Source organism: Eriocheir sinensis, chromosome 45 (assembly GCF_024679095.1).
Source record: "Eriocheir sinensis breed Jianghai 21 chromosome 45, ASM2467909v1, whole genome shotgun sequence".
Taxonomy (NCBI): Eukaryota; Metazoa; Arthropoda; class Malacostraca; order Decapoda; family Varunidae; genus Eriocheir; species Eriocheir sinensis.
Window position 1 is genome coordinate 13,116,870 of NC_066553.1, and position 24,728 is coordinate 13,141,597.

Genomic DNA, 24,728 nt, shown 5'->3' on the forward strand with positions numbered 1-24,728 from the left:
TCCTCTTTTGGTTGGCTTCTTCCCTTTGCCCTTAGTTTTCACACTAATTTCTTCATCTTCTTGGTCGTCACTTTGACTGGATGGTGTTTTTTGTGGTTCTTGTTCTGTAATCTCTGCTTTGATTTCATCCTTTGACTTGCCCTTCTTACTTGCACTGGTTCTTCCTGCAGTAAATAAAAGGTAGGGGTTGTAAAACAATGTATTATTTCAGGAAAAAAATTACCAATACTAACCTGAATTGATTTTCAAGTGTAGATAACTAGGAAGCAGAGTTAAAACTCAACAGAAATGTACCTAATAAAGACAAAAAACAAATTCTATTGGCTGTTATAAAACACCTAAATTTCCTGACATTACTTGAGAATCACCTCAGGAAGACTTAAATTTTCTGGCATGATGTCAATAGGCCTATGCCCTTTACTTTCCATCAAAAGCATCATTATTATCATCCATTATTATTAGTCCACTGCAAAACAAAGACCTTTCCCAAAGTTCTCCACTTCTGTCTAACTCATGCTAGTGAATTCCACACTGCTTTGGCAAATGCTCATGCTTCCTCTCTCCACCTGGTTCTTTGTTGTCACACACGTCACACCAACCATCCCTGTGTCCCGTGCTGAAGGTGGGCTGACCATGAAGGTAGAAAGGGTGGAGGTGGCATGGCGCGCTAATCCAAGGGAGCGAGGTGAAGCCGCTGAACCGTCATTTCACTTCGCATCAATATGGTGGATACCTGGGTGAGAGCTCATGCCCACCACCTTAGCTACTACCTTAAAACCACATCTTATCCATTATGACAGTTTTTGATGACCATACACTCATTGATGCAGTAGATCTATTTCATGATTACTAACGCTTTTAAACATAGGTGGAAACAGAAACCAACTTTGAGAGTTTGCAAGGTCATTACACCACCAATTCCTGTTTTTTTAATTACATGTTTATCTGCCACTAACTTCTTCATAGTACTTTAGAGAGCATTTACAGCAGTGTTTCTTTTGGTAAACTTTTCCCGCATAGGAATACCTCACCTGTATAAAGATCTCACAAACAGCTTTATCATTACTAATGGTCTTAAGAGAAGGCAAGAGATACTGTTTCATATACACATGGAAGATACTAGAAAAATTAGTACCCTGCCCATCCCCACATGGAGAGGAGGCCATCAAGAGTCAGATACACCCCAGGTCTGACAGAACATGTTGCAGAAAAACTCTCTCTCCGGTGACACAACGGCTGAAAAGTGTTGAGGCCGAACATTTCATCAACTTTGGTCCCAGGCTTTTCAACTGCCTGCCAAGAGAAATCGGGGACATGACAAAATGCACTATAGATACATTCAAAAGGAGGCTCAATACCTTCCTAAAAACATACCGGACGAGCCTCCTATTCCACCCAACCCATGCCCACGGGGTGCAGCATCAAACTGTATAATTGACCAACTACAGTAAAAAAATACAAATAAAATGTAGAGGCGGTGGACTTTCAAGTTGGCCGTGAGAACTTCCGACAAGTAAGACAAGTAAGTAAAATAGCTCGTCCACACCATGCCGCTCTCCGCCACGCCTCCGCCTTACTCTCACCCCCAGGTACGGACAACAGGCGTGTGTCACCTCTCTTCCTGGACCTTGCCGGCGCCATGGTGGGTGTGCTGCGTCCCCGCTAGTGCCTCGTCAGCCCGTGTCCCTCCTGTGGTCAGCGCGGCCTCCTGCACACAGTATCCGGGTCGTCCACAGCCTCGCAGTGCCCGCCGCCGCCGCCGCCGCACCGCTGTAGCACCATTGCCAGATTATCGTACTCAGAGCCATGTATTTACCTGTTTCTGGCCCATAACTGTTGCCAAGAAGCGCCAATAATTAACCATTTAAACGACAGACATATATGAATGCAGTTATTTGGGTGATGAAAGCAGTGTTTGGGTCGGAAATCGGCAAACATAAGAGGCAGAGTACGACAATCTGGCAACGCTATGCTTGTAGTAAGAATCAGCTCGCAGTCAGAAATAACTCGCAGGGAGAGGTTCAACGAGATTACTTATTCTATATTTCACTCACCGCTATCGTTTACTTGTCCTTTTCCGGCTCCAATACACGGCACAAACATCAGAGAAATACTTTTAATCAAGAGAAGGCTTAATAACAAGCGCATAGGGCAGATTTTATAAGGAATTATCCCACGTTGATGGTTACTCAGTTCCTGCCTATCTGGTCCATTGATCTGGTGAGTTGTTATCACATCGGGAATATCAACCATTATGAAGAGCACAGGTGGACAAAGGAGAACAGAATAAGAGAATTAATAAATTTTCCTGTATCAGAGCGACTTATTTCCGCGGGGAGGTATTTCTCGCCGTTGACGAGGCGGATTTATATTAAATAATTAAATCCTTTTATTGACCTTATTTCATACTTTGTTTGTTTATTCAATACCACCTCCTAGGAAACACAAGGCAACTCACAGCGGACTTTTGCCGAAGATGAGATTGTCGAAGGTCAATGCCTTGGTCATCCCTGACTGCTCCTCCTCCTTCTCCCTAAGCTGCCATTGCCGCGGGATGTATTCAGTCTAACAAAGGCAGTTACACAAAATGAATCCCATATATGTAGTACCGCCATTCAACGAAAAACTTAATTTTATTGATAACTTGTGGGATAGAAATAATTGTGTGTGTGTGGGGGGCGGGGGGGGGGGGGTTGTATTTCGTTGGGGATATAGCCCAAGGGAGGAAGGCGGTGCATACCGAGCAACCACCCAGACTGTAGAGAGATGCTCAGTCCTTCACGTGGAGGCCCAACAATGGGGCCTGGCTGGGGTGACGGAGAGCCCAACCTTTCCACTCCCAAAGGCAGCGGTTAGGACTCGAACCTATACGCTACAGCATCTCGCCGGCACGTGAGGCGGAGACGCTAACCACTGGGCCACGGAAACCCCCAATGAAATGCCAGAATTTTCTCTTTACTACGCTCCAACACAACCGTAGCGTGTAACGAAACACACGAGAAATTAATGCAGACAAGGTAATAAGATTTGCCGGCGCCGGGGATCGAACCGCGACCAGCGAGACGGGAGAGCCACTCCTTTACCAGTCAGCCAAAGAGATACCCCCCTGGCTGCCTGGGTTAAGGAAGGCTCGCCCATCAGGCAAGTCGCTGCGCTACACCAAGAAATAGTTCACCAAGTTTACCGATAAACAAAGGGGTGCTACTTTAGCGTGCGGCCTACCACAGTATTTGTAGTCTACTATCCCAGTATCTGTAGTTTAGCTACATAATGACCTGTAATAATGTTTCCCGAGCCTTCATATAATGTGTATGTATTGTTACCTGGGTGCTCCTGAGCTGAGTAATGACCTGACCACAGTCACCGTAGTCTAAGCTATGCAACAACCTGACCTGTCTCTGGAGACCTCATCTGATGTTGTACTATTGTTACCTGAGTGAGTTGAGTATTGACCTGACCACAGTCACCATGGTCTAAGGCTATGTAATGACCCGACCTGTCTCCGGAGACCTCAGCTTATGTCGTCTTGTCACCTGAAGCTGATAACATGAGTATAATTCATTCTGCTCCCTGCAATGTTGTGAAAAGATTTCTACAGACATGTCATTTTGACAGTGGGTCAGCAGTTGCATTTCTATGAGAAAATAATCTGGACACACCACAAGAAGCAGACCTTGTCAGTGATGTCATGGTGCCACACAAGAAAAACTAAAGCGTGGCAGGTGGGGAATTCTGGCCTGCACTTCGCTGTTCTCAAAATCATTATTCAGCAATAATTAACTTGTTTTTCCATCATCCTGCAGTATAAGGTTCCTGTAGTTGAAGTAGATTGCACGCTGAACTGTAAATATGGTGGTTGGCCGCACATTAAAGTGTAAATGGCCGAGTAGACCAGACGCTGTAGCAGCACCCTGTAAAGTACTGTCAGTTCTATTTAGATTAATATTTATACCTTCACAATGCTACTCCATAATTTAGCTCAGATTGCATAGAGTTAATCTTAATTCTAGCTTATTCCTACAACATGTAGCCTAATGCTCCTGAATTCCACTTTCCCAAACATCCAAACGATATATGCGGATCACCAAACACATGAGAAACTGATCCAGATTCAGAAAAGGAAAAAAACATTTCTGACGCCGGGGATTAGACCAGCCAGAGGGGAGCCGCTCCTCTACCACTCGGCTAATGAGGTGCCTGCCCCCCGCCTGCTAGCCAAGTAAACTTTTTGGGGCCTTTTGCTTTGGGAGGGTTACTACATTAAACATGGATTCTATTCTGCTTCTTTTCAAAAGAGGTCCTTAATCACACGACTCTCTGGGCTACTGCCTTGCTCCTGGAATTTTAATACACTTCCCAGCCTAGGAAAGCAAAGAAAAAGGCGCTACATATTCAGTGTAGCAATATGTGGAATGAAAAAAGTACTACACTCAACCCTCGATTTGCCGGACTAAAAGGGGGGAAGGCTTGTCCGGGAATGGCAAATGTCCGGCAATGGAAAATGTCCGGGGGTCTACCCCCTTGCCGGACTTTACCCTATATATGTCCGGGAAACACAACCCACCCCCGGACTACACCTCGCATAGCTGTCCTATACTGTCCTGTCCTGTATCTTTGGTGGGTTTTTGGGTGGCATCGTTGTGAAGAAGAGGTGTATCCACGACAAGCACGTAAGCACAACACTCGTGTGACGCGGCAGACTTGTGTACAGTCCAGTACTAGACGTGTATGTCCGCCCGCGCTGCCATCTAGTGCCCGATTTGCGAACTTTGTCTGGCGCGGTAGTTTGAAATCGACTTGTCCCGGACTTTTTTTTTTTTTTACCCCACGGACTCTTGTCCGCAACCAACCGCAAATGGAGGTCCGGCAAATCGAGGGTTGAGTGTACTTTGTAAAGTGGCTTATCACCAGTTATAGTAGGTATCCCATAAACCCCAGAAATATAATCGTGAGAGAATAAACAATAAGAAGAGTGGTATATGAAGGGATGGTGTGCATGAGTGTAGCCAATGGAGACGTCTGCTAGGCCTTCCAAGAGAGCTCCAAGGTGCATTCCTTAGACTAGATGGAGAGGCAGGTAGTTATTAGGTTTCAGTCACTGTCAATCACTGGGAGTATAGCTATTTCACTGGAGTAAACAAACAAAACCTGGATCTAGACATATATTTCAGCGCATGTACAAAGGAAAACAGTGTCATGAGTTATCATGAAGAAGAGGAAGAAGTAGATGGAGAAGTCTGCTTAGGGACCACCTCCTCCTCCTGCACATTCCAGGGCAGCACCTCCCATGCTCACTCAATAAAGTGACGGCACGCTCATGGATGAACCGCGGCTCCTTTAGCTCCATGCCGCCCTCTCTGAGCGCTGACAGGAACAACTTCACCTAAAAGATTGCGTGAGATATCTGTGTGCCTAAACTTGCCGATCTAAAAGTCTCACATGAGAGACTGCAGCCCTTAACTTGCCTATCTGACAGCCACATGTGAAAGATTGAGAGAATTGTATCAATTCACCCAATAAGTCAATTAACCTGCTGGACCCCAGTGACGCACCTGATGTGTCACCTACTATCGAGTGTTGTGGCGCCCTAATGGAGTGGCCTAGGAGGCTGATTCTTAGAGTGGACATGTAGGCAGTATGTGGGAACAATATCCCAAGTGGGAAACTTGTTAGACCCACACCACACCTGCGCAGGTCATTGCCCTCAGTTATCATGTTTCTGTGAACACATACACATGTCCAGCAGTCATTGGTCATCTCATCGCATCTTCGGCCAGACATGCCACCACAATGATGTGGCAATGGCCGGCGGCCCACCACTGACAGCCCGGGCACGCAAAGTTTGAAACACCAGACCTGGCAGGGGACTTTCAGATGCTGTTGAGGCATTTTCTGATACAGGGGGGTCGCCTGATATGCGAACTTGGGATATGCGAACCACCTCATATGCGACCTCCTTCCTCCCTCCCTCCCCCCCTTGGGGGGTGGAGCACGTGGGAGCGGTGACTTGACTCGGTAGTAAAAGTTTTTTTTCATTCATTTCATGTTCCCGACTTTGCTAACATCCATTTCCTACCAAATAATGAACTTGCTGTTACTCACTTCCCAAGGAAGGAAATAAACAATGGCTAATCTGGCAACTCTACTCTGTGAGACGGCTCCACGTGTTCTCTTCATCAGTACGTCTAAAGCAGCCATTGCTCTCACAAGCTGTGTCTGTGTTGTGTGCAAGCTAGCCTGTGGGCTATTGTTGTTGCTGTTGTTGTTATTATGGCCTCCAAAGAACTCGAAAAAGCAGTTTATTACATTGGAAACTAAGTTAAAAAATGTGGCTGACCGCCCATATACCATTATTTACATGCTTTTAAGGTTCCTAATATGCGAATTTGCGATATATAGGCTTTGAACCGCCCATATTCTCGCATATTAGACGACCCCCCTGTAATTTTACATAAACAGAAAGGTTTTCCATACTATTTTTCATGTTTTTAAGGCATTTCTGACCATTTTAAAAGATTTTTTTGGGGGGTGATTGGGGTCTAGCAATATGAACTTATAGCCTGGGGTTCAGTGGGTTTATCAATTGGGGCACACATCAGGGGGGGAGGTCTTGTTCACCCTAAGACATATGTGGGGATCCTGCTGAGCAAGTCTCCATGCAGGTCTCCTTTCCATCATAAGATGCATTGTGGCAGGAACCATCAACTTGCTCAAGCCATGAGCTTTGAGGGGGCCTCCACTTGGGATTCTCTCTTACAGAAATAATCTTGTGAGCAGGATCAACTTCTGGGTAGTGTGCCACATGCCTGTACAGCCAGAATTTGTGTTCATGAACTATGCAGATATGTTTCAATTCAGTCTCAGAGTAATTAATTGCTGATTAGACAAAAAGTCACTCTACCAATGGCCAATGATTCTACTTGGGATTTTAAAACCAAAGGTGTCACTTTACTCCCTTCAAGTTACTATTTAGTGTTAAGTGTTGGTTTTGGCCCAGAAGACCTTAAGTACCAAGGGTTTTGCCTACTCGTGCAGTGCCTTGAGAGCCATTGTTAGAACCTCCAGTGACTGTGAGGATTACTGCATCGTCAGTAAAAAACAAGGTAAGTGACCCTGGTATTGTCAATAGATGGTCTGCAATGACTTTGGTCTACGACTCATTTATCCTTTAACATCTCTTAGGTGTGCTGCTTTTCAAACTTGATCTTAAAAATGCAGTTTTGATTCCCCATCCTGGATACAAGGAAAATATTTGATGACACGCTTGTTAACGGACAGGCACACACTTTAGTCACTGAAAGAGAAAACCTCAACTCCTAGAAGCTACAGTCAAGCAAGTATGAGGACCCTCCAGTGAAATTAGAGCTATACTACACAAGGAGCTACTCTACATATACGAAAGAGAAAAAAAAACTTAAATAACAATCACAGAAAGTGCCTCGTCCTTCCTAGACCTTAACCACAATAGCAATAATAATGATAAGAGTATTATTAGCAAAAGGACCACAACAACAAGAAGTGACAATAATAATAATAATAATAATAATAATAATAATAATAATAATAATAATAATAATAATAATAATAATAATAATAATATTGATACTACTACTACGTACTACTAAAAATAATAACAATAATAATGATAATAACATGAAGAAGAAGAACAGAAGCAAAAAGAGCCTTCCTTCTCTCTTTACCTTTGCTGAGGACTCTGCGTACTGGTCCAGTTCGGTGTAGACCTCCGTGATGCCAGACTCCAGGCAGCGGCGCGCCAGGACGTGGCCAATGTTACGGATGGCGCTGGTGTCGGTGGTGGAGTACAGCTGCTGTTTGATGGCCCACTCCCGGGTGGAGGCAGAGACCACGGTGGTGCCAGTGTGGTGCTCCACCCAGCCTGTGGAGTGCCTGTTGCTCTGTTCCAGCATGAGTCTGGGGAAGGGGAACGGGGCACTCAGGCTAGGTTTACTATGTCATGCTCACCCTTACAACTATAGTCACGCCAGGAGGATAAATATATACCAGATATGAAAACTGTGTCAAAATAAATCTGACTAACCTTTTTTTACAACGTCTAATTTTCATACTACAGGAAAATTTTCCTGAGTAGTACTAACAGAAAATATCCATACAAGTTCGCAAGTATACCGTAACCAATGGTATAATGTTGACTGACATTACCTACTAAAGGAAAAATTTATTGTACTTAAGTTGCCCTTAAAAGCCATGCAGCCTAATACTTCTTGATAGTGTAATTACCTGTAAAATTATTAGCCAATTAGAATGGAGAATAAGAAAATCTATAAGGGTAGGAAGGATGTTGTCTGTTCCAATATGAGCTACAGTTCTGACAATGTACTGAGCATTCCCTGTAATAATTTACTCAACTAACTTGCAAAAATACATTAGAGAACTTTCACTATAAATAAACCTAGTAATTGAACATCAGATAACATTCTGTGCAAATTAACATACTTGTATAAATAAGTCCAAGAACTTTTCCTTATAAATAATAATCTGAGAACATTCTGTACAAATTGACGTACTTGTACCAATACAATGGAGAAGAAGCCTCCAGGTCCCATCCTTCAGGTTTCCGTGCCAGCCGCAGCATCTCCATGTTGCGAGGGTTGCGGTTCACAAAGTTGGGGTTGACGGCATCATTCTCACCATTAGAGATGTGCCTCATTCCTGTGGCTGCTGCCTGGAGCCATGGGTGTGCTGCTGTAAGGAAACCAGGGTATGGTCAAGTGTACATTTGTTGATGACAAATCACTCTTGATAGTAACCTATCAGATAGTAATCTATCACTGCTAAGAATAGTAACCAATCACTACTAAAGATGGCAGTCATTGAAGTTGGCCATTCTTTTACACTAATACAATCCCATGTAAGCCAGTCACAGTATCCCATCACTACTAATATTATAGTTAGCTAATATAGTTGGGAGGTGGGTACAGCAGCAGTTATTAGGAGTTGGCAACACTTCCTTCTCAGCCAGCAATACATTTAATCCGTCCGCTGCGATTGGCACGGATTTCGCCTTCACTGGTAGCCTGGTAACACATACTCCCAGGTCTGTCTCTGCCTCCTTGGTGGATAGTGGAGTGTTTCCCATGTGGTATTGGTGTGCTGGATATCCCTTCACTAGTAGCCTGGTAACATATAGTCCCAGGTCTTTCTCTTCCTCTGTGGTGGATAGTGGAGTGTTTCCCATGTGGTATTGGTGTGCTGGATATCCCTTCACTGGTAGCCTGGTAACATATAGTCCCAGGTCTTTCTCTTCCTCTGTGGTGGATAGTGGAGTGTTTCCCATGTGGTATTGGTGTGCTGGATATCCCTTCACTGGTAGCCTGGTAACATATAGTCCCGGGTCTTTCTCTTCCTCTGTGGTGGATAGTGGAGTGTTTCCCATGTGGTACTGGTGTGCTGGATATCCCTTCACTGGTAGCCTGGTAACATATAGTCCCAGGTCTTTCTCTTCCTCTCTGTTGGATAGTGGAGTGTTTCCCATGTGGTATTGGTATGCTGGATATCCCTTCACTGGTAGCCTGGTAGCATATAGTCCCGGGTCTTTCTCTTCCTCTGTGGTGGATAGTGGAGTGTTTCCCATGTGGTATTGGTGTGCTGGATATCCCTTCACTGGTAGCCTGGTAACATATAGTCCCAGGTCTTTCTCTGCCTCTGTGGTGGATAGTGGAGTGTTTCCCATGTGGTATTGGTGTGCTGGATATCCCTTCACTGGTAGCCTGGTAACATATAGTCCCAGGTCTTTCTCTTCCTCTGTGGTGGATAGTGGAGTGTTTCCCATGTGGTACTGGTATGCTGGATATCCCCTCCCAAGGTACATAACTACATTTTTCTTCATTGAATTGTAGCAGCCACTTTTTATTCCATTCTTGTAGCTTGGTGATGTCTTCTGGTAGGAAATCCGCAGTCAAGGGGTTGAATAATAACTTGCAGCAGTGATCGAAAGGAGGGAAATGTTATTACCTCCCTTCCTCCTTTCTCCCCTTTCCTCCTCCTGAGTCAATAGTTACCTGACGCCCGTCCCGTGAGGGGGCTCCACACCGCCCCTCGTAAGGCCTGCATGCCTGTTCCTTCTGTTTTTGTCGTTGATGGCGGTCTTAAAGGTTGTGGCGGCCAAGAAGGAAAAACAAGGAGGCTGCAGACCACTCGTGCCGCCCGGCCTCTCTTGGGCTTGGTCTGGGAGGGTCCGCCAGGGTGCCCGTCCGCCCGGCCAGCCTCTTATATTTACCGATTTCCTACCCCAAAAAATGTCTCCTGCACCCCGACATTGAGATTTATTTGTAGTCATCGTTACAGTCGTTAATTTCTGATGTCTTTTGGCAATATTTAGTGCATTCTGGATCTGGATGAATAGTTGTTTGCTTGTTTCCTACGGGTACCGGTGACTTAGTTTCTACACTGAAGGAAGCAGCTCAAGGGCAGAAAATGACAAAAAGGGCAATAAAAAAGACCGCTAGAATTGCTCCTATTAAAGAAAGCAGAGAAATGTGGGCAAAAGAGGTCAATTTCGAGAGGTGTGGGCCTTTTTTTTATCTTTACAGTAAAGGAAGCAACTGTAGGGCAAAAATTAGATATAAAAAAATCCACCAGCACTGCTCCTACTAAAGAAAGCAGAGAAGTGTGGGCAAAAGAGGTCAATTTCGAGAGGTGTGGGCCTTTTTTTTTTTTTTTACAGTAAAGGAATCAGCTGAAGGGCAAAAATTAGATATAAAAAAATCCACCAGCACTGCTCCTACTAAAGAAAGCAGAGAAATGTGAGCAAAACTGAGGTCAATTTCAGATGTAGAGGTGTCTTGATACACCTCGATCCCTTGAAAGAGGTCAAGTCATAGACAGGAGGAAATACACTCAAAGGAATTAAGGCTGTAAATACATTTTTGCTTTCAACAAAGGAAGGGTAGAAAAAAATGTCGTGCCGTTCATGGGCACTCTTTTTAATTAATTATGTAGGTTCATTATACCTCAAAGTAGAATTAATTATTGATCATTTAAACCACAGAGTAAAATTAGTAGTTTATTCACCCAGTCTTAAGGCACCATTATCGCACACAGGATCATCACCTGTCCAAGTAATATAGGTAATTATTGTTTAGGGATTCTGATGGTGAACTAAGGGTCATAGGACAGGGTCCACTTATTAGAGGTTAGCTTACGTATCTTACATCACTAATTACACTTGTAAATACCATGAACACAGGTTAACATTAACACCTTAACCTAGCATGCACACATGGCAATAAGTAGCACCAACATAATAACTGTTTCCACCCACACGGGGAAACACAGACTCCACCATTCCACACCTTAATTAAGTCCTAACTAAACTAGTGAGTGTTTGCGCTTATCCATTGTTACCCCTGAGAACAACACACATACCACCCCTTTGGCCTTCTCCTTCCTTCCTCTCTTCACACACCCTGCCACAGGCAATCCCCCACAACGCAGCTTCAAAAGTGTTTACTGCTGCATGTTGGCCTTGGTCTGGACGACGCCCGGCTTCCCATCTGTCAGGCTTGCCTTTGGCGCACCTGAAAGGGGCGATGTCGCTCGTGAGAATCCAGTCTCAGTTATAGTATTATAGCCAAAGTGAGTTGAAGACCGTGAACAGTTCTTTCCTCACCTGAAAGGGGCGATGTCGCTCGTGAGAATGAGCTCGCTCCCACAACCTAGTGCGAGGAAGGGGCGTTAGTCCAAGGCCTTCTAAAAGGAGAAGGCCTGTGCATAGGGGGCGTGACGTCAGCCTACGTCACGGGGGTTGGGCCATGGATAGCGACCTGCTTGTATGGCAACTCGGGAGCTATCTGGAGAATCTGGCAGCGAGCGGGTCGCGACCGGGATGACCAGTCGAGGATTGCTCGTGACCCGTGAGGATCGAGAGCCTGATTTACTGCGGCATATTTTACACCATATTGCCGAGACTTTAGGATAAATCTGTGATAATAGAGACAACACAATGCCGGGGAAGTGCTCCGTGCCTCTCTGCAGAGGAAATTATGATAGTGATTCTCGTGTTAGTGTCTTCTCCTTCCCGAAGAATCCAGAGCAGCTGACCACATGGGTCCGGGCCATTCACCGCGAGGATTCTTTTGTCCCCACAAACTATACCAAAGTAAGTATATCAAATGATTCGTATATGTTATATGTATCTTTCTTTGCCCGGCTACACTGTGGATTTAATCAAGGTACTTCTGTTGTAACTCACAAGACATTAGAGAAGTATTGGAATCTAATTGTTATTATCAACGTGGCGGGAAGCTGATGAAAACAATGGCTCTCCAGTATGTTCTTATACTGGGAAGGAGGATGGCTATTTTTTTAATGGCATTACTGTTATGAATATTGTTACTAAGGTCCTGATAAAATTCAAGCATCAGCTTTCTAACAAAAAATAAATAAACTATACTATAAAAAAGCCTTTCTGGTCTCTCCGGCGCGGCTGAGGAACTCCTCCAGCGTTGCCGCTCAGGTGCCCACCACAGTGATGGCCAAGTGTTTCTCGCTTTGTTAAGCATCAATGAAGTATGTCGTATATACTAAATGCAACAACAAAGCTGTATACGTTTGTAATCGTAAGGTGTTTGTTCTAAAAGCAAATGACCATTATGTTTTTTATTGGATGTGACACCTCAGCTCTGCGACGCTGCCGGCCCACGCAGCACATGGGTCACCTGGCTGGCGGGTCAAGGAGGGGAAGAAGGAGGAGACGAGGATTATCCCATTGTGAAGGACAGGCCGAACTGTCAGGGAAAGAAGGAGGAGAAAGGTGGGAAGAGAAGGAAGGAGATGGGAAAGAAAACAAGAATAGAAACAGAGAGGAAAAAAGAGGAATGTGATAAAGGGAAGATACAAGTTAACAAAAAAAAAAAACAGTAAAAAACAAAGGAAAAAACAAAGAATTGACGAAAATGGGGAGGAAGAAAGGAAGAGAATAGAAGAAAAAAAAGAAACGAAAGAGAAAAAGAGGATAAAAAATGAGGAATAAATTTAATGAGAAAGAAGAAATAAGAAGATAAAGAAAGAAAAAGAAAGAAAGAAAGACACATGAAAGAGACAAAACAAATCAAATAAAAAGCAAAGGACAGAAGATAATCATTAAGGGAAAAAAAAAAGAAAAAATAGATTAAATAAGAAAAAACACAAAATAAAAAAATTAAGTGTGTGTGTGTGTGTGTGTGTGTGTGTGTGTGTGTGTGTGTGTGTGTGTCCTTGTCCATTAACATTCCAATTGACAAAATACATAAAGTGCAGATAGGGCAACATTCTCTCTCTCTCTCTCTCTCTCTCTCTCTCTCTCTCTCTCTCTCTCTCTCTCTCTCTCTCTCTCTCTCTCTCTCTCTCTCTCTCTCTCATTATTATTTTTATGATCATTATTACAATTATTATTATTATTATTATTATTATTATTATTATTATTATTATTATTATTATTATTATCGTTATTATTACTATCATCATTACGATAAACGTGCATCCATCCATCAGAGAGAGAGAGAGAGAGAGAGAGAGAGAGAGAGAGAGAGAGAGAGAGAGAGAGAGAGAGGAGGGGGGGAGGGCGGAGCTCTAGAGCAATTAGGGCGAGGGAAAGCTCTCTAGGGATCGTCAAGCTATTTTTAGGACAGCTATGGGTGGACGAAACGTAGAAGTGGCAACGCTCAGACGGGCTCCACCTCAGGTCGGACCACAGCCTCCCAGACCACAAAGGCTTTGGGAGAGTATAGCTATAAATAAAAGAACCACATTTTAATTTTGTTACCCAGCCATATGTCCCGTATACTCAATTTTCTTTAGTCATTTTTAATAGCCTTATTTAATTCTTCTATCTATCTATCTATCTATCTATCTATCTATCTATCTATCTATCTATCTATCTATCTATCTATCTATCTATCTATATATATATATATATATATATATATATATATATATATATATATATATATATATATATATATATATATATATATATATATATATATATATATATATATATATATATATATATATATATATATATATATATATATATATATATATATATATATATATATATATATATATATATATATATATATATATATATATATATATATATATATATATATATATATATATATATATATATATATATATATATATATATATATATATATATATATATATATATATATATATATATATATATATATATATATATATATATATATATATATATATATATATATATATATATATATATATATATATATATATATATATATATATATGATTCAGTTGTATTACATAAATATATCTACATTTTCTTCTATCTTACAGGTGTGTGAACTTCACTTTCGTCCGGAGGAAATCGAGGCAGGAGACTTCATTTTTGATGAGCGAACCGGCAGAACACTTACAGCAAACTGTCAATGCCAAGGCTTCGTACTGGAGCTGTTCCATCAGTATTTCCTACGTGTCCCTCCTAGCTCTCTTCATCTGCAACGTTGAGAGAACCACCTGAGGAAAGGAAGTGCCGGAAAGAAAAGGTTGCTCTTCAAGCTGCCATAGCACAAAGCATCGAGGAAGACTTTACAGTACCAGCAGCAAAGAAAATTTCCTTTTAGAAGGCCTTGGTTAGTCTCGGCCCCAAAATGCCTTGGTGTGACGTCACGGAGTGACAAACTGACCGCAGGTTAGGCCTACTTGAGACCTGAGATCTCCTTAGTAGGCCTCCAATATCAATATAAGGTCTCTGGTTTTTTATTTCCATTATAAATATTTACCGTTCTCCCGCAATAATTAAAAGAAGGCAGATTGACCACTTTTGGCAACGATACCCTGTTTTGACCCCTGACACCTCTGAATTTTGTTGACACTACAGATTGTAGGGGAGATATGGGAGCACAACAGCCTCTTTGTTTCAACACCCATCTCTTCCCTCTCGCTCTCTCTAATCTCTCTCCCTTCTCTCTCAAACTTCTTTCTCTCTCTCTCCTTTCATACTTTTCATTTTCTTCCTCTTCTCTCTCTCTCTCTCTCTCTCTCTCTCTCTCTCTCTCTCGCGCTCTCTCTCTCTCTCTCATGAGAAACCCACATACATTATATAACTGGTTGCACAAACACCCCAGGTTAACTCTATTTACATGGGGAAAAATACCATTACAATTGTAGTACACTTCGGGCCATTACAAAAATACAGATTAAAAGCCAGTTGTGTCGCTGCTCCCCGAAAGCGAAAAGTAAATAGGTATCAATATTCAAATTTCAAATTCTTGGAGGCGACCCATGTATTAGAGAGATTTTAACTAATGTATACCTCTTCCTCAATCCCCACCTCTCCCTCCAACCTCCAAAACCTTACCCTCAACCCCTACAACCTCCCCCTTGAACCCCCACAGCCTCCCCAATATTAGCGTGATTTACAGAAAATCCCGCATTCCTGTCCCATACAACTGTACCAATATATCATGTGCGCACACACACACAAAGTTTAGTGTCGCTTCCAAGCATCTACCTGCATGAATGTTAGAAGTGCGCGGATGTATAATATGTATGAATTTATCTATTTACTATAAGAATATTAAAATACAAATAAGAATATTACACACACACACACACACACACGCACTGCCTATAATATAATTCATCTTCCATTCCCCGACCATTACCTTGATATAAGCAGCGCGTGGCCTCTGTGCTCATCTCCGTCACACTCACTCACTACCCGGGACACAGGACCAGTGCGACACCCGGAGGACAGGTTACCTTCCCAGATGACCATTTATCGACTAGCCAGGAAGGACGGAAGAACAACATAATTATCATGCTGCACGTCCATTTTTGTTAGCCGCCAATGGGGACGACTGATCTGCCTTCACTTCATCATCATCATCATCATCATCATCTTATTATTATTATTATTTATCCTAATACGTGGTTAGGGTAAAATCATCTCCCTTCCGTTATATGTGTAAAACAATGTTCAAATAATAATGATAATAATAATAATAATAATAATAATAATAATAATGTTAAAACGGACATTCTCTCTATCCTGGCTGTCCAACATGGCATCACTGTCTGCTTGTTAAGGTTTCCTAGGCTAGATTGGACGAACGTTGGAGAAGGTTTGTTTTTTCTTGCTTCATTTCTAAAGGCAGACCAACAAACAATAATACCGTGGTCTGTGTGGCTTATTTTCTACGATAAGATATGATGTAACTCTCTCTCTCTCTCTCTCTCTCTCTCTCTCTCTCTCTCTCTCTCTCTCTCTCTCTCTCTCTCTCTCTCTCTCTCTCTCTCTCTCTCTCTCTCTCTCTCTCTCTCTCTCTCTCAGATTCAAATTAAATGTCACACACACAATCAGCATCATCTCATCACACATCGACGGTCAGGCAGTCCCCGTTGTCCTCCTCTTCCTCTTCCTCCTCGTCACTGGTGTCCACCGTGGGTCAGAGGTCAAATGGTCTCCAGGCAAGGTCAGCTCTGAATTTACTTACTCTGATCCTGGGTTTTCCTTTGGTGACCTACTTCTCCTCCTCCTCCTCTTTCTCCTTGTACTACAACTACTACTACTACTACTACTACTACTACTACTACTGCTACTACTACTACTACTACTACTACTATTACAACTACATAACCAGCACTACTATTGTTAATGATGCCCAGTACTATAATAAATACATGTAACTACCCCATTGTAGGTTAGAATAACACTCCAGGCTGTTAGCAAAAGTATATACTTCGAATAACAGAGACTTTCCTTAGCGAGACAAATACTGAAGAACTCCATGGATGACGAGAAGGTGTTTATAAATAGAGGTCTGAGTAAACATATGAGGTCGTTTAGGTGATGAGGGTGACTTTTTGTGTGAGGAGGGGGAAAGGAGAGGAGGAAGAGGAGGAGGAGGAGGGGAGTGAGACTGGTGAGAATAAATAAATAAACAAACATATAGATAAATAAGTAATAAGTGGAGGATAAAAAGAAAGAAAGAACCAAAGAAAGAAAGAAAGAAAGAAAAGGAAGGCAGTAAAAACAAAAATGGGACAGATTAAGAAAGAAAAGAAAAGAAAAATGAAAAATGAAAAAGATAAAAAGATAAAAAGATAGAAAAAAGAAAAAAAGAACAATATAGAAAAAGATAAAAGAAAGGAAAACAAAGAAAAAAAGGAAACAGAAAAAGTGAAAAACAAAAAAATCCATGCAACAAAATGGTCTATAAGAAGAAATTAGGAAGGATGATAAAGAAAAAAAAGAGAAAAAAAGGAAGAGATGAAAGGGAAGAAGGAAAAAAGGAGAAACAAAATGATAAGGAAAAAAAAAAACGCATTCAACAAAATTGTCTAAAAGAAGAAAGAAAAAAAAAGATAATTAGGAAACAGACAAAAAAAAAAGAGAAAAAGGAAAATAAGAAACACACTGGGCAAGATAACAGGGAGGGGAAGGGATAAGTGCGGGATGTGGAATTAAGGGGAGGACGGAGGGGGAAGGGCGGATGGGGAATGAAGGGGAGGACGGAGGGGGAAGTGAGGACGGAGGGGGAAGGGCGGGATGGGGAATGAAGGGGAGGATGGAAGGGGAAGGGAGGGAGAGGTATAAGAATTCAGCTTGGCGTAGGAGAATGATGTGGGGGATTGAGGTGAAGAAGAAGGGATTAAGTGAGGGTAGCCAGCTTGGTATGATAAAGAGGTGGAATGGATGACGGGGGAGGGAAGAGGGTGGATGAGACGGGTGAGATGGGTGGAGGGGCTAAGAGGAGTAAAATGGATAAAGGATGGAAGAATGGAGAAGAGGAGAGGCTGGGAAGTGGGTGATGGATGAGCTTGGGTGGGATGGATGAGGTGGGTGAAGGGGATAAGAGGAGGGAATTGGGGGAGGATGGGGGGATGGAGAAAAGGAGAGGCTGGGAAGTGGATGATGTGGGGGTGAGGGAAGAGGAAGAGGTAGGAGGTGGGTGAGCATGGGTGAAATGGGAGGGATGGATGAAGTGGATTAGGCGGGCATTCGTTCCCTCTCATCCTCCTTCAGTGGGTTAATTCTTGAAGGTATCGTGAGGGGGTGAGGCGGGTAAGAAGGGTGGGTGAGTTAGGAGAGATGGATGAGTTGGGTGAAGGGGATTAAGATGGTGGATGAAGGGGATTGAAGTGGCTATTCGTTCTCCCTCATCTTCCTTCAGTGGGTTAGTTCTTGAAGGTATCGTGAGGGGGTGAGGCGGGTGACGGTGGGTGAGGCGGGTGAGCGAGGTCAGGTGCGGGTGTCATCCAGGCTGGCGAACTTGTACCTGCACGGCCAGCGGGTGTCGATGTCGTGAATAGGAATGATCTCCTCAGACGGTTTCTCTCCTGCCAGCTCCTCCCGCACCTACAGAGGGAAGGAACAAAGGAAACAATAGTAGTAGTAGTAGTAGTAGTAGTAGTAGTAGTAGTAGTAGTACAAATAGTGATAATAATTGGAATAAAGATATTTTGTCTCCCTCCCGCACCTCTACACGGGGAGGACGCACGGAGTCGTCAGTACGGTGAAAAAGGTTGTGAAAAGCCCGTAGAATTAAAAAAAGGGCTCCTCTTGCACTAGAAAGGGAGGGAAAGAATAGTAAAGACTGAAAAAAAGCTGTGAAAAGACTGAGGAATAAAGAATGGAAGAAAGGAATGGGAAGGACTACTACTACTACTACTACTACTACTACTACTACTATTACTACTACTACTACCACCATCATTCCTATCAACTAGCATTTCTTTAAAGTTCATTAATCTGTTTACTTATTTATGCGTCGCCGCTTGAGACTTTACGTCCCTGTGATGTTGGATGTTGGCTCACACCGCTACGCCGCCCCTCACGCATGGGTATTAGTCTGACGTATACTTGATGATGTAATTTTAACTTCTGACACTGATACACGCATGCACAAGCCTCTTCCTGTAATGTATAAGCTGCAAAACTAATACCATTCATTCTTTTCTCTCTCTCCCTCGTTTAAAAGCGAAACTGAACTGTGAACGCCCCCAAAAAGAAGAAAGGAGAGAAAGAATGCAAAGTGGGATTGAAACATTTATCCACGAAAGAGAGGAACCATTTTTTTCTTTTTTCTAGTGACAGAACAACTTGAAACGTTAAAAAAGAATGTTTAACTGGGATTGGAACACTTATCCACGAAACGGCCAGTAGTATAACCTTTAATAGATGTATCATGATGTGTATATGTGTTAATAAGTCATAACATAATACATCAGTCTCTCATTGTGTGCAAGGGACTAACCTACCTAGTGAAAAAATAAATGAAATAAATATTCGTATAGTGAAAATTTGCATACACAGAGACCTTTGCCTGAATCTTTAAATGGGGTAAAACTAAGTATTCATATAGTGACAATTTGCATACACGGTAGACCCTTGCCTGAATCTTTAAAGCGAGCAAAGAGTGGATTTTTTTTTGTGTCTGTGACGAAACAACTTGAAACGCTAAAAGAAAAGGAATGTCTATGTGATTTCGATGTCTGGCTCGGGGGGTCACACGTCTTACCCCCCTCGGCGACACCTTCTCTGCGTGGTGAGGTGAGCTACAATTTCTGTCGAGTCTCAATTTTGTCGTGTGCTCAGAAGGGATTCGGAGGTGGCGGAAGAAGGGGACGACAAGCTGGAAGACAGAAGAAGACCTGCTGGAGACGGTGTATGGAGGAAGACACGGGATGGATGAACGGCAGAGTCTGTTATCGTGGGAGACTCATAGCCCATCCAACCCCTTAAGGGAAAATAAGGACTGAAGGAAGAATGAGAAGAAGAAGAAGACGAAGAAGAATAAGAGAGAAATAGAAGAAGAAGAAGAAGACGAATTCTTTCCTTCTATTTGTCTTTCGTTACCCTCCCGCTTCTGCCCTATTTTTATTTTATTTTTTCTCCTTCCTCTATCTTTTATTATTATGTGTTGTCTTCTTTTTGGTCTCTATTGTCTCTGGTATTCGTTTCTTTTTCTTTTTCTTCTTGTCTTCTATTTGTCTTTCGTTACCCTCCCGCGTCTGCCCTATTTTTATTTTATTTTTTCTTCTTCCTCTATCTTTTACTATTATGTGTTGTCTTCTTTTTGGTCTCTATTGTCTCTGGTATTCGTTTCTTTTTCTTTTTCTTCTTGTCTTCTATTTGTCTTTCGTTACCCTCCCGCTTCTACCCCTTTTTTTAATTTTTTCTCCTTCCTCTATCTTTTATTATTATGTGTTGTCTTCTTTTTGGTCTCTGTATTGTCTCTGGTATTCGTTTCTTTTTCTTTTTCTTCTTGTCTTCTATTTGTCTTTCGTCACTCTCCCGCTTCTATCTTTTTTTTTATTTGTGCTTCTACTGTTTTGTATTTATTCATTATGTCCTTTTTCTTCTTTTCTTTGTTCTGTCTTCTCTTTCTGACATTCTCCGTTTTTCTTTCTTTTCTTCTTTCGTTTTATTTGCCTTTCCTTTCTCCCGCTTGTCTTTTCATTTTATTTCTGCTTCTTCCTCTATCTCTTTTTATTGTTTCCTGTCTTTTTTTTGGTCTCTATTCTCTCCTGTCTTTATTTTTTCTTCCTTTTTCTTTTACTTCATCCAAACGGTATTTTTCTTCTTCTGTGTTAAGTGATATTCTCCTCTTTCTGTCCTCTCTCTCTCTCTCTCTCTCTCTCTCTCTCTCTCTCTCTCTCTTCACATTCTTCCTCTTTTCTTTACTTGTTAACGGTTGATCTCCTCTTCCGATCCCCCTCTCTGGTATTCTTTCATTTGTCTTGCCCATTCCTTCACGTCATGCATACAGTCTTCCTCTATCTTTATTTCTTCAGGGTTTCGCTCATGTCTCTCTATCCTCCACTCTGGTATGCTTCTTTCTTTTTTTCTTCATTTTTCTTTTACTCCATTCAAGCGGTTTTCCTCTTTTTCTTTTGTGTCTTCATCATTACTCTCGCTGTCTCTGTCCCCCTCTGTGATACTCTTCTTCCTTGTCTTCTTTCTTTTTACTCTCACTTCATTCATGTAGTCGTCATTCTTTTGTTTCTTCAGCGTCACCCTCTCTCGTCTCTGTCCTCCCCTCCCGCAGCGCCCGTCTCGTCCCTCTCCCCGCGCGGCCGTATGAAGAATTCCCAGCGCCATAAACTTGAGTAATGTTTCATCTGCGGCCTCGCGTCCCAGCCCATCTCGGACCATTAGGCTGTTATGGCCCCCACCCAGAAGGCTTCACCGTATGACCATGCATCCTGTTTTTAAAGTAGAATGATATATTTCAGATGTCTCGGTAGTTTTCGTCGTCGGGAGGCGCCCACAAAGGAAGTAAGTCTTGTGTATACGTTATACATAGTTTTAAGACCACATCTGGTACCTCCGTGCATTAGAGGATCAAACTTCTTACATAGCTTTCAATTTTTGCATCCGTGTGAGTCTTCATGGTCATCTGTGTGCTCTCTCCCCTTGAGGTTTTGACGCTGCGCCGGGGAAGGTCACGCCGCGGAAAGGTCGCAGGAAAGGTCGTCTCCAGCAGCAGCTGGCGTCCGTGGCTCAGGGTTGGCGGGCATGGCGGGGCGGGAGGCGATGTCTGGTGCTCTATTCGTCCCACTTCACTGAACTCGCTTTGTTTGTCGGCGGTGGCGGTGAGCGAGATGGAGTGGAAGGGGAAAAGGATGGTACTGCGGGGAGGGAGGGAGGGGAGGGGGGGTGGATGTGCTTGACGGTGTGAAAAGGGAGGAGGGGGCACTCGTAGGAGAAAGGTAGGGGTGGTAGTGAGGTGGAGGGGGTGTTGTGAGTAACGTGGAAGGAATGACAGTATGGAATGGTGAATAGAGGAGGGGGGGGGGGGAGCAGGAGGTGGGTGGATGGGTGCTTGGTATAGGAGGGAAGAGGAAGGGCGTAGTGGAGGTTGGGTGGTGGGGGTGATGGTGTTGAAAAGTGACGTGGAAGGGAAGAAGGTATGGTGAATAGTGGAAGGGGAGGAAGGGTGACTTGCGTATGTGTCTGATAGTGTAGGGGGAGGAGGAGGGGTACAGAGGAGGCAGGGTGGTGGGGAGTGGAAGGGAAGGAAGGTGCCTAGAGAGAATGACTTGTGTAGGGGTAGGAGGGAGCACGGTGGATGAGGGGGGAGGCGGAGGTGTTGGTGATGGTGGAAACAATGGCGTCGGAGCGAGATGGAAGATATGAGGAGGAAAAATAATACAGCGGCCGTCTGAGTTATTGTCGGGAAGCCCAGCGATGGGAGATTAATACAAAAAAGAATGGAGGTTTGGGAGATTAAAGTATACGGTTCATATGACAGCCAAGGCTTTCGTAGGAGTTGTGGGCATTTCCAGGAGTAGTTTTATGACCCTTCTTCTGTACCGTGAACCTAAGAAACACTCATCACAACCCGATTGGCCCCCTCTTTGACCTTTAGAAATAGCTGATGTGAAAAGCGAGAGTGTCTTATAAAACCGATCTATTTTTTTAATGCCAGAGAGGAGCTACGTCGAGTGTTTTCCTCGTTCACAGCGCGGAAGCTTTGCAAAACTACCGCTAGGCTCAGGAAACCACCAATGGAAACCCCGACAACTTCCGCGAAAGCCTGTTTGAATAGATGTACCAACGTTTCGAAGAGTTTAACGAAGTCCCATAAAAGAATAATCCAGGGACTTAGCATTTTCGTCCATCAAAATCTCCTTTACTTGAACGGCCCTTCACAAGAAAATAATGATAGACCCGTGAACGAAATTTGGCCTTAAATTACGATATGATGACTAGAGCACTCCTGACAATCTATCACACTATAACAGAACTTGAGAAATACAAAAATGATCAATAAATAGGAATAACAGTAACAGCAACAATAACAACTACAATGACAACAACAACAATGATAAGCGTCTGGGAGGGGGGACTTAAGGGAACTGGATGTTTAAGGAGACGGGGGACCAGCGGAGAGAATAAGAGGAGGGGAAAGTGACAGTATATAAAATGCCAATGTGAGGAAAGGGGAGGGAGGGTGTCACGAGGTACCCAGAGTGCGAGGGAGCCAGGAGGAAGGGAAGGAAAGGGATAACTAGAGGTAGAAGGCTTTAGGAGCAGCGAGTAGCGGGCTTTTTTTTATTATTGTTTCCTTTTTTTGTGCCCTTGAGCTGTCTCCTTTGTTGTAAAAAAGAGGAAGAAGGTTTTAGGAGCAGCGAGTAGCGGGCTTTTTTTTTATTATTGTTTCCTTTTTTTGTGCCCTTGAGCTGTCTCCTTTGTTGTAAAAAAAAAAACAGAAAAAAACAGAGGGCCAGGGAATAGAAAAGAGAATAAAAGAGCCAAGGGATATTTAAATTGATGTTGATAGTGTTTCTTTCGTGCTCTAAGTATCATCTGGATCTCGAAGAAGTACACATATAGCACACAAAAACACTATTATATCACCATCAACTTGAATTTCGCGCTGCTCTTCCGGCAACAAGATGGCGCCCGTGATGAAGTTGACCAAACACTTCTATGCTATGGCTCTGGGGTGACATAGAGACGGCAGAGTGACAGGCGTTATCCGTAGGTGTCTGGGATGAAGTTGACCAAACACTTCTACTCTATGGCCCTGGGGTGACATAGAGACGGCAGAGGGACAGGCGTTATCCGTAGGTGCCTGATATGAAGTTGACCAAACACTTCTACTCTATGGCCCTGGGGTGACATAGAGACGGCAGAGTGACAGGCGTTATCATGAGGTGCCGGGGATGAAGTTGATCAAACACTTCTACTCTATGGCCCTGGGGTGACATAGAGACGGCAGAGTGACAGGCGTTATCATGAGGTGCCTGGGATGAAGTTGACCAAACCCTTCTACTCTATGGCCCTGGGGTGACATAGAGACGGCAGAGTGACAGGCGTTATCGTGAGGTGCCTGGGATGGGTGAGTGCCAGGGAGTGCCAGGGAGTGCCAGGCCGCCTATCGCCACGGCACTCTGTCTCCGAGTTGGCACCGGAGGGCAATGGAGCATCACGGCTTTAGGCGCCATTACTCTGGAGAGGCGCGGTGCCACGCCGGGCCGCGGGGCTTCCGGAGGTCGAGGAGTGATGGAGGGCGTGTGTGTGGAAGAGCGGCGACGAGAAATGGCCGTCATGTGTAGAAATGTCGCGGCCCAGTGTGTGTGTGTGTGTGTGTTGTGTGTGTGTACGCGCGCGCGCATAAAAAAGTATTAGTACAAGGGAAAAAATAACAAAAACCAGAACAAGAACGGAAAAGGAAACAAGATGAAAAAGAAGCAAAATATAAAAATAAAGATAAAAGGAAATATTGGAAGAAGATTGACACTTATATTAATTTGAATACAATAACAGCAGAAGAAAGGAAAGCGGTGATCCATACCATGCAATCAGTCAACCAAGATGGCATGAATTATCTTTTTCGTACCCTTTTCAAACTCAAATTTCCACCCCCATTCACACCCACCCACCTCTTTGCATTCTTTTTGTGAGCAGCGAGTAGCGGGCTTTTTTTTTATTACTGTTTACTTTTTATTGTGCCCTTGAGCTGTCTCCTTTGCTGTAAAAAAAAAAAAAAAAAAATCACCAACACCTCCACACACCTCCACCCCCTCCTCACCCACACCCAACCACACCGCCACCTCCACCCACACTACCCTCCACCCCCTCACACACCTTACCCAACCCACCTACACCTTCCCACACCCCCTCCTCACCCACACCCAACCACACCGCAACCTCCACCCACACTACCCTCCACCCCCTCACACACCTTACCCAACCCACCTACACC

At 43.4% G+C, this 24,728-nt stretch overlaps 2 pseudogenes; both read right to left on the reverse strand.

Moving 5' to 3' along the window:
* Positions 1–5,088: 5,088 nt before the first annotated feature.
* Positions 5,089–10,220, reverse strand: LOC126980763 (39S ribosomal protein L18, mitochondrial-like; annotated as a pseudogene).
* A 7,292-nt stretch (positions 10,221–17,512) lies between these two features.
* The window catches only part of LOC126980768 (dipeptidase 1-like), a 176,453-nt pseudogene continuing 169,237 nt past the window's right edge, over positions 17,513–24,728 (reverse strand).